Consider the following 15,615-nt stretch of genomic DNA (forward strand, 5'->3'; position numbering starts at 1 on the left):
AGATGGGCCACCTACTCCACCACCAGCCACATAGTGTGCTGTTGCCCCAGGTTAGACTTCACAAGAGCCCTTCAGCTTCCATAGCTACAACAAATTTAACCGGGTTAGTGCGCTTGCTCCTGTTCTCTTAATTAATTATTTTTATGTTGATCACTGGCCTGAAAATACCTGCATTTTATACCACTGTAGTGCCTGCCTGTGGAAAATGCAAGCCCTTTGATTATATATCATCACAAAATAGCTGTATATATATATTAATAAATATCATGTGGGCTATCTAGTATTACCTGGCAATTCTATACAAATGCATATTCTGTTGTGATACATTTCGCCACACTTTATTTTAATTGACAAAAACAGCCAGGCTACTGTACAGTTAACTTAAAACCGCAGACATCTACTGATATATCATCATAATCATTATAGTTACAATAATACCATCAGATTGCAATCATAAATCTTCTGCTGTACAATTATAAAAATGTTGACATACAAAATGTAACATATCTAACTTAAATGAAACCAGGTGCTAAAAAGGCATCCACCATGACATTTTTTTTCTCAAAGAATTGAATAGACAAAATTGTATGGGACTGTCATGATGGAGGTGTTCTGTCTCTTTTATCCAATCAAAACTATTGTTTTCCAGGACATATATGACCTCTGGAAGAATTGATTAACCAGATATTTTCTTTGTGCAAGGCAAGGTTCCATTCTAAATAAAATAGTAACACAGTTAAAGTAATTGAATGAGTAGATTTTGAATGTGTGTGTGTGTATGTCAGAGAGAGAGAGAGAGGTAGGAGCCTCAATATGTCTGCACCCCCACACCACATCCACACACTAAACCAATATTCCACCATTAAAGTGTACTTTTTTTTCTCAGAATTATAACTTCTTTTTTTTTTGCGAATGCCAGTTTATTTCTTACAATTCTGACTATTTCTCAGAATTAAGATTTTCTCGTAATTGTGAGTTTATTTATTTCAGTTCTGATATTTTTTTTTCTTCCAATGGGCCTATCTCACATAGAATGGTCACAGAATGGAAGTAAACAAATGCAGTGTATCACCTCTTCTGGCTTCACATATCTTCAATTGTAAAAATGGTGCCATCAACACAAAAATGCTATTCAGAACAGTGATAGACACAGTATTATTTTTATTTATTTATTTTGTTTTGTTTTTGTTTGTTGTGGCGTGTGTCTAATGCATTGCCAACTGGTTTTATTACCCCCTCACTCCTCTGTGCTCTCACTCTCAACCCCAATTTGCATCTTTTAAAATTGTGAAGAGGGCGGTGACAGGCCAAAAGCTGGTGTTGCTGTACACTGTAAAATATAATTACTATTCAACAAATAAAGAGGATGCAAGCAAAAAAATCTGCAGACTTGACCTTTCCACCGATGGGATGGAATCTCAAATGTAACTAAAAAGATCCAATTTTTGGTTATCATATCATAGCATGTAGGTAATTGTCTCATATGTTCTTATGTTACATATAGTGGTTAAAATAATGTTTCCAGAGAGATAAGGTTTGATGTATGTTTGCAGCTGGTGTACTTACACTACACAGATAAATTTACACCCACAGCAACCCTGCTCAGGATAAGCTGGAATAGATAATGGATGGATGGATGGATGGATATTTTAAATTGCCCAGTCCGACTGTTTGTATGGTGCAAAATATGTACGGTATAGTAGGACTTGCAAGTTCTTGAAAGTTGCCTGCTGTTTATATAACATGCCGCCCCGCCAAGACGTAACTTGGCGGGATGGCATTCCTGCCATCCCAATATATTTACCTATGCAAAGAATGTTTGATGCATTGTTATGTTCTTGATCTGAACTGGGCTTTAGGATAACAGCAATTTTTTGTACCCATACGACTGTACATCCGATAAAGAGTTTGAGGAGATGCTGATATTTACCCTGGAGCAGATAAGAGTGCAGGCATCAGCTAGCTGCATACTGTGCAAAAAAAAATCCCTTTACCGGGGACCCGGTCCCCTTTTAGAACTAGTTTTGAAATAGCAGGAGAATGTGAATTATCATGTTTTTATTCAGATTTTTGATGGGCTAAAAAATATATAATTCATATTTGACACGGTGAACATTGGAGATGACAGCAGCATTGTTGTTGTGCTTTTTTATATTTGACCACTTTCACCACTATGCCACTAATTATAGCTAAGAATATATCAATATTATGTTACAAAATAAGCACAGCAAACAATTTTTAATTAAGCACTTGATTTTGCTCCAGTGCAGTTGATTTGTATCTAGGGCTCCCGTTGTTTGCAATAAAATATTTTATTTTCTGTTGGAGGGAGTGGCTATGTGTGAGTTGAAGCCCCACATAGCACCCTATGGATTCCCTTTCAGTGAAGGTGCTGACGCTGCTTCATAACCCAGCATCTGTAAAAGTTTCAGGAAATGTTCACTGGTGTTAATATTGCTGGTGAAGTCGATAAGTAGCTGGAAAGCATGCAGTTGGTTACACTGTTAATGTGGCTTATGCTCCTTTTAATAAATGCTTAACCACCAGACAGTCTTCTCAGATTTAATAATCAAATACAGTGTTGAGCACTGGTATGGGTATTCTACTTGTAATTAGAAGGCAGCATGTTTTAATCCTATGAGGGATATTGTTTCTGAATATCCACTTGTGTCCCATTAGATTGTGTCTCTTAGCAGTGTGGGGGAACGCAGAACTGATCAGCAAGAAACCACTATCAGAATGAAGGAAGACCAATATAGCTTGGCAATACAGCCATTTTGGGAGGGAAAAAAACCCAACATAACGGTCACCCTGGGATAAAAAATAAAAATAATAAAACCTTCATCCGGTAATTCATGCTCTGGCGCAGAGAGTGTGTCCTGTACTTAAAGATGGGTTTAGCAAGTGTTTTCCTGGTTGGGTAGCCTGGGGAATTAAACAGCTTGCATTTTCACTAAGGAGCGTCTCTGTGGAGGTTTCTCGCCACTAATTAATAATTGGTGTATATGGCACCCCAAAAGATTATTAGAGGAGTCATTAGAAAATATGTTTCACCCTCCCTCCTCTTCTCCAGAGCAAGTATGAAGGAAACCTTTGGTCTTAGGGGAGTCCACCACTGAGCCAATAATGTTTTGTTCTGGAAATTTAATTGCACCATCTACAAACCTATTCCTGTGAGTATTTCAATATAATAACTCTGTTCCAACATGAAATTAGAATGAACATGCTTTTCTTCAGTCTCAGATAATCTTAATTGGACACTGTTATAGTTAAGCCATGAGTCATTACTTTAAGCCATGTATTATCAATTTGGTGATAAATATCGTTTTGTTTTGACTGACATTCAAAGGTTCTGTGCTATCATTTACTAAATGACAAGCTCCAGTTCATACTACTTCGAACACAACATGCTCAATGTGCAAGATTTCACATTTTTGCCTTCATAAGAGATGCAAAGAAGTAATTCCCATTAATGTAAAAAAAATAATACAATAAAATTGTTTGTGAACATAACATGTTTGTATGCCTTACCTTATTAGATCATTTTTAAATAGTCATCCAAATTTGATTTAAAAAAAAAAAAAAAAAAAAACAACAACCTGAAAATGACTGAATTGAAAGCATTCACTCCTTAGTAGTAACACGCTACATTTATGGTGGCCAAGATATTCAAAACAATGCAACATTGTCACAACACAAACACTTTGGTTGTCAGTTTTATGAAATGCAGCATGCATTTCACCCAATGATAAAATTCAAAATCAAGCTACAATATGAGGCATCATTTGATGAGACTGAGTTAATATTTCTGGAAATGACTGCTTTTGCAAAAGAAAGTTGTGAATTTTGCCCTCATCATAAAATATGCTCCCAATCCAGGACCTATTAAATTAAATTGTTGTATTTGGGTAGTCCCTAACCCAGTGCTTGCTATGATTTTGAATAATTTTGATTAGGATAGTGTTTTCACCTTAAACCCTGAATCTTTTTTCATTCTTCCACTTCTTCATTATTTTGGCAGGACTCTGCAATATCATGTAACTTCAAAACATTGGTAACTGCTCTCCCTATTGAAATATAACAATAATAATTCAAAGAGTGACCTTAAATTTGTATAGCCCTCATCAACAGGTAATTTGTACAAGGCAACTATCCCACAATAGCTTGCATATGAATGCTTGGTGAAAAATGGCTGCCTGCTGTCTTTTTTGTCTGTAGCAAACTCATTTGCACCTGAATCTTGGAGAACTAATGGAAGACTGGTGGAATGCCCCAATACCCTTCCACTATTTTGAATGCTTGAATACTGAGTTTGAGTGTTGAATAAATTGAGGGATATAAAACAGAACCCAGTTTAGCTTGTATTTAATTTACTGATTAGGTAGCTGTAGCTATACTGTGCAACCATCCTTTATGAAATAAATCAGACAACAATTAAACAAAAATTATAATGTTCTCCAGTTGTCTTGGCAATGATAAACATTAGCTGTTCTTGCTTCAGCTTTATTACTCCACTGACAAATACTATTTAGCGATACACACTGGTGTAAATCTAGCTTAATGGCATAATCATGGTGACACAACAATGTTGTAATTGAAAAATAAACAATAAGGTAACAATCATTATTGGATATGTACGCAAGATGTTACTGTTTGCTTCATTGTACATGTTCACTATATATGAGGTCAGTGTGAAAAGTTATGTTATTTAAGGGCTTAGTGTTATGTGTTGGTTATGTTGTATGTAGTTATATTTGTCAGAGTTTAAAATTAATTTTAAAATCATCTAGTTCAATTTAATAGACAGGAAAATTATTTGATTGAACACATCAATCATGCACTGCATGCAGTGTTATCATGGCTGTTTTGTCAAAGCTATATATCTCTACCTAACTCATACTCTACAAAGCTTGGCATTTTGGTAATCGTGTGCAAGTCTTGTCATAAAGACTGGGTAACAAAAAGAAGAAAGGAGGGATGTAAATTAATGTCTCTGAGCACAAATAGACCAGCTGCAGTCGTTTTGCTTATTGACGTTCATTTGAGAGATACTCTCCAAGGAGTTTCCCATTTGAAAGTCTATTCAATTTCAATGTACTTGTTGACAAAATCACCACTAGGATTAAGACGTGAATAGCTGCTGTGGGGAAGGTAAAAGGATGCAATTAATCTCTGCAAACTAAAATATTCTAATTTTCATTAATCTTTGGAAATGAAGAAAGTAAGTGAAGCAGGACAAGACTGTGAGATGCCAATGGGACATGCTCCAATGAGACCTGTACTGATTGAGCATTATATATCTAACAGCAATAATTTATGTGCCATTACATTCTTTGCTTTCTGGAGATTTAAACTTCTAAGGTATTAAAAATGAGACTCCATAATTTAAAGGACAGTCAGTGTCTGAGCTGAAATTTCAGTTTTGGATTATTGGCAAGAAAGCTATAGTAGCATCATTTTCATAAAGCTTTATTTGTAGACACTTAGATGATGTTTGCTTTGTTCTATGCCACTCCTCACCAGTTTTATTTGATCAGGTCTGACGCACGTAATATGAATGAGACAGAGCCATGTATCTCACACCAGTGAAGCCAGATTCACAATTCAATTTATTGAGTTTCACATACAGTGGAAGTGAATTTGGGAATGCTTTTGGGACAAGATGATGACATTTTTACTTGCCTTTTTTCATCTAAATCTCACTGCTAGAAACTTCTGCTCCCTTTTTCTTTGCTCATTCTTGCATTAATACATGTCCTGGGGACAGAGTCACATTTCATGTGGTCAATAAATTAATCCTGGCATCTTTTCCAAGAGCACACCTTAGAAGCCACAAAACCAATTTCATTCAACCTGGTCAGTAAAAATATTATTTTCTTCCAAAAGATTCTGCTGGAGGCTGAAGCAGCACCTATGGGCACAAGAACAGTAAACATGATTTCATTCCAAGAGAGCTGACGCTATGTTAAAACTACGCATGCACATTTATTGGTTATAGAAAAGTATATATGGAGTATAATTATGAAACATGTCAATAACTAAATTATGGATCCCTTGTAGCTTGTGGAGACTGCGCCAAATTTGTTAAAAACCAAATGGCAGTATTTCCTGTTGACATAGACTGCTTTGAAGACCAATGACCTCCCGCCTCCAAACCACCTGCCAAAACACACACACACACACACATGCACACACTCACAACACACAGAGTTTATTGAGACGATTAGACTATCATGGGCTCCATGTTCTGGTTATTTATGAGCCAGTAACACATTGGCTCACACTGTTGCCATTGTTATCATGTCTTACATGTGTATTCATTTGAGGGAAAAACTGCAATAATTATTAATGGTAAATAAAATAAATCCCTTGCGATGTCTTGCACAGTGTGGAATATAGGAGTGAATGATTCGTTGCCCAGACCCCTTGTCTTATATACAGATTCTAAAAATTCAGGGCCTCTTTAAAAACACATTTTCATTGGACTACATTTGCTATGTGTTATGCCTGTGTTGTACAGTATGGGTCGTATGAGACTGATCCATCATGTTGCTAGGATGTCCTTTGTGGTGTTGGCTCACTTCACTGATTTATTTACTTGTCACTCTGTTTTGAGGCATGGATAAATCTAGGGTGATTGTTTGTCATTTTTGATGTCTTTGTGGTAGCCAGGCCTTAGGGTGATGGCACTTTCACAGTCATTTTCCCATACGGTGGCCACATTATTTAAATAGAAAATGAAGTTGCATTTAAGTAAATGGCATTTTATTTATTTATTTATTTATGTATTTAGTTAGTCATTTTCTGGAGATATGACTTTGAATACTAAGTTTTTTAAGTTTTTTTCAAAACACAGTTCAAGGGAATTTTGCACTTTCTGATCATACAACCTCAAACCAGGAACTATTGTATGGAATTGTTATTTTTTGCATAGTCCCTAACCCAGCGCTTGTAACAATTTTTAATTTGTTTGTAAAAAAAATAGTTATATTACCTTTCCACACACCACAACGAGCTTTGAAGGGAGACATGGACTTCCTATTCAAACTGAACCAAAGCGCACCGATTGACCAGATGGTTATAGGGTCCCAACACACTGGAAACTTTTTTTTTTTTTCTTTTTTTTACATATTAAGGCAAAACTAATGATCTACAACTGTACAGGAGTTTTGGACCCAGACTCCCGTTAAATAACCTTTATTGTTGCATAATGGAATGTCTGTATTTCATCTTTGAATGTGGCAATCCCGGTGGCGGAACCAAATCATGAGACATTTGAAACATCATATGTGCACAGCTGCACTGTTGGAAGGTAGAGATTTACTGCATTGGATTGTGTCCCAGCCTTAAACATGTAACAATTAGCTGTTTGACTCACCTCGCTCATTCCAGTTGAATGATTGCATCATGGGATCTATCAAAGTGTCTTTCATTTTACATAGCACTCAGCCCATAAAGATTTTTAAGATACTGTACAAGCACAACTTCCTTTACATTTCATTTCTGGCTATGCAGATACCTTTACTCTGTATGTTACTGGATCATACTTTTCACAACTTATTTCATACATTATCAATAATAATAATAATAATAATAATAATAATAATAATAATTATTATTATTATTATTATTATTATTATTATTATAAATTGTATGCATGCCCAAGATCTTCTGAATAGACTGAGCCATCTCAAGCACCTCCGTATTAAAACACCATTGTAGCCTATTGTGTATCCACGACAACAGTTTAAAAAAAAAAAAAAAAAATCAAACATTTACATTTTAATTAACTGCATGGGGGACAGTAGAATATAAAATGGATGTCATGTCCAACTTCAAATCAGAAAGTAAACAAACTTAAATGTTGAAGGAACCTGTTTACAGGGCCAGAGCACCTAATCTCAGCTGAGCACATTTTTATTACAAATTCCTAATAACAAAAAACGCATTGTCTTTTCATTGTAAATTATTGTCTATTGGTAATGCTAATTCATTGCCTGGTGCCCCTGGATTGGAGGACTCCCTTGATTCACTCCTGGGATAAATATCATAAGGTAGAAATATATTTTATAGCCAAAACCACTACAGCTTCATCACTGCCCAACTGTTTACTGCACTCCAAAAAAAGTAGTGGTTGTATTTCTGATGGATCTGTCCATTCCAAAGTAAGATCTGATTCTATCAAAAGCAGCATTTGCATGCAAGTCATGGTCATGTTCTGTCCAGTTTGCTTGGGGCCCTTCAAAGTTAGTCATGCCTGAGTGACAGTTAATCCAGTGGACACTAGGAACCATTTTGCTGACACTGAAACTGCCAACCTTGATATTTATAATGAAAATGCTGGCCATACAGTAGTATTTGTATGCATGACTTCCACATCCCCTCTATAAAATGGTGGCTAAATGGAATCTCCACCACCACCACCCCCATGGTTTGCGATTGCAGTCTTGCTACATCCCCCAAAATCCCAGTCCGCCAATTGCAATATACCCCCCACCACTCACCCGTTCTGTGTTCACAGTACTGAATCCATCCAGATTTTTTTCCCCTAGAAATGCAATAATAATAAAGTATTATTTATGCATTACTAAAGCAGCAATTTAGCTTGAATGCTGAACATCTGCTATCAAACCCCCTCTGTGTAGTAGCTGCCATGCTGGAGCTCACTGCTTCCTGACAAGCTTGGCTCCACCTCCTAGTCATGCCTCGCTGTTCCCAGGTGCAGGTGTCTAATCATCCCAGGCTGTGAACCAAGGGAGTCTATCCAGAAAACTGACTGGAAACCAGATGCTTCAGCAGACAATTAAAGGTGTAAACATTCAAGGAAACAAGCCAGCATTACCAGTAGCAGTACTCAGTGTGTAAGCTTTGAGGCTGATACTTCCTTAAGGGAATAGTAAGGCAGTTGATGCTCTTATTGCAAGTATGCATGTGTTTGTACAGGATAATATACATTACACACAAACAAACGTGCACACACACACACACACACACACACACATCTAAAAAAAGTCTGCTCTGACAAGTGTTTTAGTCAGACTGTAGAAAAAGTGACTGTGATGCCACTAAACCAACTGGAGCTGAACCTAGGGAAGATATCGTTTAGATTTTTAATTTAGAATTAGCATGCTTTACGTGTATTTTACATTACATGAGCAATTGTGGATGAGACAAGTCAAGGCAAGACATGTAGTTTGAATGGATGCATTTTCTTCAGATGGTAAGATGAAAAAAATCACAGGGTCAAGGTACTTGAAATAATTGAGGAAGCATTGGAAAGCACTGCTTTGGAATGCAGCTTGTTTAATTTGTTTGAGCTAAAATAGCTATTATTGTTTCTTCTAACATGGCCTAATTGGAATATCAGTACTTTTAATGGCAGGCCTAGATTTTTGCATTAGTTTGAATTAATGACTTTTGTATGTTGAAAAAAATATATATATATTTTTGTACTTTTTTTCATAGTAATGCATATAAATGTAGATTTAGCGGGGCAGAAATTTGATGAAATAACTTGTTGGTAAGTGGGCATCTTGTGACAGTGCCACGTTGAAAGTCACTGAGATCTTCACTATGATGACCCATTCTACTACCAATGAAGAGTTTTTGTGCTGATGTTGTTTTTATTTATTCCATAAATAAATGCCCATGATTTCCCTTTGGCTGAAGTAGCCAAGCCCACTAATTATAAGGGGTGTCCGCATACTTTTGACCATGTAAGTATTGTATATCACCAAAAAAATTTTTTTTAAATATCAAGATATTACTTTTTAGCCATATTGCCCAGCCCTAAACACACACACACACACACACACACACGCACACAGAATCTGATGACTAACTAAAATAAAATCATCAACTGGGCTTGGTGCATCTTTTACCCAGGTGTGTATTTTAATCCTGAAATTCACAAATTTATAATGAGTTCCAGGTTTTATAATAAAGGTAAAAGTCCACTGCACCCAATCTAACCTCACTTTATAAGCCCAGGCTCATTGTGCCTTCCCATGTGAAAGGACACCCACTGAAAAGTCTTTACCTCTGCTCCCACTCACTCTGGTTTCCATATTTCTATCCACACTCAATATCCCTCCACTCTGCCCCATTGTGACCTCACATTTGGTGTTTACCAGCAATGAGCAGGCTGATAACAAACCAGAGACTGTCATTCGTCTTCATATTCTTTTCCTGCCCAGACCCTCCTCGATTCCCTGGGACCCCCCGGTCTCAGCTCTCCCTGGGCCTATTCAGTGTTAACGGGTATCAGCCAAGGAGTGTGATGAGGTGGCCATGCTCTAATGAAGATGAATATTAGGTATGCTCAGAAAGGTTCATTTCCCAGCCTACATCCAGTGACCCAGTCAATTGTTAGTGTGATAACAAGAGCTGAGGAATGAAGGGGTGAAAATTCCTCAGCTGAAATGCACACCAACATGCATGTGACCTCATTGCAAACATTTTTTTTTTTTTTTTTAAGAAATGCTTAGTTAGGGCAGAACATTTCAAGATATTATACTCAGATGTGCAAGGTTTTATTGCCCTCCAGAAGCCACAGCTCCACAATGATGCTATAGTATTAATCAGAACCATAGTAGTGCAAAGAAAACAGAGGTCATAACTTGAATTTATTAAAAAATGACAGGGATATGATATGTTTCTCCTACTGCCATAGCAGCTCTTGTGGGATAGGAAGGCAAGGGGCTTACTTTTTGTTGGCACTGCATTCTTGCAGAGGAAACTGGCAGATTATTTGGCCAACCTCAATCAGTTCCACTACAGATTAGAGTCCGGCTCTCTGGAAGTGACAGAAATATGACATCAAAGTTAGAAAGTATGTCCCTTCAGAATGCCCCATGCTATATCAAGCATATTCAAGCCAGAATGAACAAAAGAGTGTTCACTGTTGTATTTTATTTATCTATTTATTTATAATGTTAGTCAATCTTAAATTCCGCACTATGCTCCTGTCTCTCAAAGAAGCTAGCATCTCAATGTTTTTTTTTTATTTTTTATGGCCAAATCTCAGACAGATAAGTTGTAGTTTTCAATATTACTACCGTGTGTGAAAATGTTTGCATACTTATTATTATTTGGTTTAACCGTGGAGGATGCAGAGGAATAGGATTACATTAAACTTGTTATGTTGTTGAAAAGGCCTTAGAAAAACATTTTTGACCTTGCTATTAACATCTACTGTATATGACTATATGACAGTGAGTGGCTTGCCAGTCAGCATTGCATTGCTATGTGGTATCCAAGCTAATGACCAAGTCCTGCAAAGAGCCTATATGTGTGATCCATATTTTCAGCAAGTAACAGCAATTCATTTTTTAGCCTAATACCTGTGGCGGGAATGGTAAGGAAACAAAGGAATTTCACGTTTTTAATTAAGTTTTGTTTTCAACAATACCCAAAGAATCTGATGGTCATCTCAACCTATCTGCGCTTTCAGGTATTTTTTCATTCAGTCTTGTAATGAGATTCTGGAAAGACGAAAATCACACTAACAAAACATTAAACTATGTCATAATAAACACATTATTCGTTTAGTATCCCTAATGTAGATGCTTTTCAGTCATAATACTTTTCTACAAGGAATTTACTTTGATGGGACTGTCAATTTTTACACAGTGTTCAAACAACAAAGTGTGATTTTTTTGTAAATGTCTGAATAATACAATTTGTATATTATGAGGACTAGACAATGCTTAACAATTCATGAAGGCACCAAAAGCTTTGCGTGCTATAAAATGCCAGCATTCATCATCGGTGCAAGTCAGAGATGAACATTATAGCGTATACTGATTGCTTAATATATTATATGAGCATTATTTACATCATTTAGAGAATCTAGGAGTAGGTGGCTGGACTTAATATTTAAAAAAAATAGGAATGAAGACACGCACACACATGTGGATGTATCTGATAGTGTCCCTCAGTGAACCGGATGTTCTCGGCAATACATGGGTCACCAGGAGCACAGAATATCCTCCTGAACACCCTTTCCAAACTGAGCAAACACACTTCCTGTTTTTTTGTTTTTCCTGAATTGCATTCGGTCAACTTCCCAGAGTATGGACAGAACAACAAGAATTGAAATGAACTGATTATACTGACTATTCTGTTGCTTATCACTCATGCAGAATTGATGAATAAATAAACGAATTAATTAATTTCACACAGTAATAATAGGGTATAGCCTCTGAGATACAAACTCATTCGGAATGGAGGTCTTTTGGGAAACGACCAGCAGAATGTAGTTGCCTATCTCTGTAGTCAGGGGAACTGGTTTCTCACTGTTCTTCCTGCAATTGTGGTGCAGTTTTATGACAGTTTCTCTTGCTAGACAATGCAAGACATTTGTTTTCTGACTCTTGATCATCCCGGTTTCCTCCTGCTAAAGTTACAGCCCATCAACCGGAACCCTCTGAGCATGCACTGAACACCTGGAAAGCTTCTTTGCAGTTTCTCACTGGGAATAACCTTTTTTTGCACAATGTTGACATGGCCCCACACATCTAAGCCTAATTCCTTCCTCTTTGCAAAATTCATTGCAAATTGTGTGCCTATTTTACTTGCACTGTTTAACTTGACAAACATCCTAAACTTAGATACGTGATGGTGTATTCACATTTCTAGTCAAATTATTCAGGAAACCTCAACTGTCAAATAATCTTATAGATTTATCAATGTCATTAAGTTCTCAAATCAATTTCCTTGTCAATGACCCCTCCCCCCCAACCCCCACACGCATGCACACACACACACTTCCTTGAAAAACTTGCGACTTTAACAACCTCAGACGAAAAGAAAAACAAATCACATTACCAGCAGCTAGAGAATAAAAAAAAAAGATTTGTTTCTTCTAGGTTTTTCAGACAGAAAAGCCTACCCCAGGTAAAGCAATAATTTTCCATTCCCCAATTGTATTATAAACACAGCATGTGTCTCAAGACTTGTGGCTTACCAAGTAAATGAAGTTTCCCAACTCCTGACCGTCTTATTAATTAGAATCATGACATCTGCTTGAAGGCTGGGAACAGTCATTTTTTGAAGAGACGTCAGTTGCTATAATTTGATTTTTTGCAATTTATTAATATAAAATTACTGATGCAGGTTTTATGCATACATTGTGAGGGGTGCATGAAAGCTAATATGGCAATGCAATGGGGTTTTTTTTAGAAAAAACAAAAATGCAATCAGAAAATCTTAATTTATTATTATTATTATTATTATTATTATTATTATTCCTAATTAAAACTACCCACTCCACATTCCATAGTCAAAGAAACACTGCATAATATAGCTGAATGTGTATTGTGCTGAAAGGAATGTGACTCTAAAGCTGCTGTCTGATAGGCTTGATGCAACCAAGGTCCCTCCCCTGAGTCCCCCATTGCTCACATTTCAAACGTGCAACTTGCCACATGAGCTCACGGAAGTCCTGCCAGTGACTTGTATTCTGATATTCATTGTCAATTTTATTGCTGTGTGTTCTTTTGCATCTTTACTTAGTCCAGCTTGAGTATATATTGACTTGTCTCTATTACAGCAAAGTTAGGCAGTCACAAGCTGGGATAGCTTTCGCTTAGCTTGGTGGAGTGGAACTTTTGCTAACCACTGCTAATAGGCTGCAGCTTTCCTCTTTTATATTATGTCAGGGCACAGGTTTCAGTCTGTTATCGAGCCTGCATTAGAATCCTGCACAACTATTTAACACAAACACCCACATTCAAGGGCGGCACGGTGGTGCAGTGGGTAGCACTCGCTGCAAGAGGGTGGTGGGTTTGAATCTCGGCTTGGGGCCTTTCTGTGTGGAGTCAGCCACAAAAAACAGGATGGTCAGATTTTCAATACTTATGACATCAGTAATTTATTTGTGATGACCTCACTCTGAGTGAGGTGTTGCTTGTTTTGGCTAACGGGCAGGACTTGGACAACTGATATTTGGAACCTCAGAGTGCACTCTCCCTGCAAATATCTTTGAGCCCAATATACCAAACAATTTCACACAGTGGGTTCACATGAGGCTCACAGTATTCATGCATGGCTGTATCGTATAGAATAAAATAGAAAGGGTTTATACTGAGGTTGTTGCAATGACAGTGGCTATTATACAATCCCAGAATTCCCCCAATCCACCCTGCCAATACATCTGCATTCTCTGTTATTTTCAAATGCCAGCAGTAGTCATGAATAGGTCAAGACAGCACATTCTTAAAAAAGGTGTTGTCACTGATTAATTGGAGTAGGCCCTAACAGCCGCTTACAGAAACAATGTGAGTTGTGTAAACAACCGTGGGTGGTTCCTTTTGTTGGACATCTGTAATGCCAAAAAATGACAGTTCCTCCAGGGATTGCAGAAATACGCGTTTCCAGACACCAAGGAAATAAACATGATTTCTAGGAGAGGACAAGGTTTTTCTCTGAAATGCAGAAACAATAAAGGTACATGCTAGAGCTACGGATGTACTCCACTAAAATTCCCATCACACTGTCCATAGTAGACATTTGCTTTGAGGATGGACTATGGAGCAAAGGAATTATTTTCACTCATCACCAGCCCACTCTGTAAATAACAAAAATTTCTCATCTTTGCTTATATTTTTTCATCAGACTTGGAAAATTGACAACTCTTCTTTGGCATGTGCGATTTGGGATGTGTGAGATGCAATAGATTTCTCTTGCTCTTTTTGGAACATTTCACATAGAAATCACTTTTACAACGCATGTGACAAAGTGAATTAATGTAGGCAATCAGTAAATCATCCTCATACCCCAGCCTCATTTTGGTTTTGTATTGTAAGAAACCCCTCAGATACACCAAACGGCGCATCAAGGTCACCAACTGTCAGAAACCCTTCCGTAAACCAAACAGTGGAAGTATCTGACTGGCGAAGGAATGCGTGTAGTCTTACCCGGTGCTACTGGAATGGGATTCATTTAATGCTTCTTGATTATCTGACTCCAAAATAGTGTTTTAACCTTTCCTTTAATCTTGCACTAACAGTTATGCATAGACGTAGGAGACTGCTAGTGCGGCTCTATACGGATCTCTATAAAACTTTGTAGACGTGGACGTGTCTCTGGCTTGTGTAGCCTGCATAAATACAATTGCGTATCTGGCTACAACACTAGTTTATAGGTGAGTGATTATGAGGTGCAGATATCCTGAGTTCTGTGTACATGTATGCCTTAGGACCTCAAACTGCTAGGTGGGCAGTGTTAAATGTCAACAAGGAATACAGGGTTAAAATGAATGCAGTTTATTGTTCAGTCTGTTCAGTAATAATGACAGCATACAATGGTGCAAAATGTGAGTGGTGATGCAGCATGTACACCGCACGCACACTACTGATTAACTTTTGAAGCTTCACTTCCTCAGTAGGCTGAGTGTGTTAGTGTATACCAGTGTATCCAGTATATATCCAGTGTATTAGTGCATACAGGTCAGAGATGTTCTATGGCTCATGAGGGCCCAACTCAAAATACTATCATGAGGCCCTCTCTTCCCTGTTCAGTACTGTCCCACCAGCCATTTATCTATATGGGCCTACAAGACACTGAAATTTCAACACCACCAATAGTTGAACCACATTCACTATTTTATTTATT

This window comes from Anguilla anguilla, chromosome 16, assembly GCF_013347855.1.
Source record: "Anguilla anguilla isolate fAngAng1 chromosome 16, fAngAng1.pri, whole genome shotgun sequence".
In the NCBI taxonomy this organism is placed as follows: domain Eukaryota; kingdom Metazoa; phylum Chordata; class Actinopteri; order Anguilliformes; family Anguillidae; genus Anguilla; species Anguilla anguilla.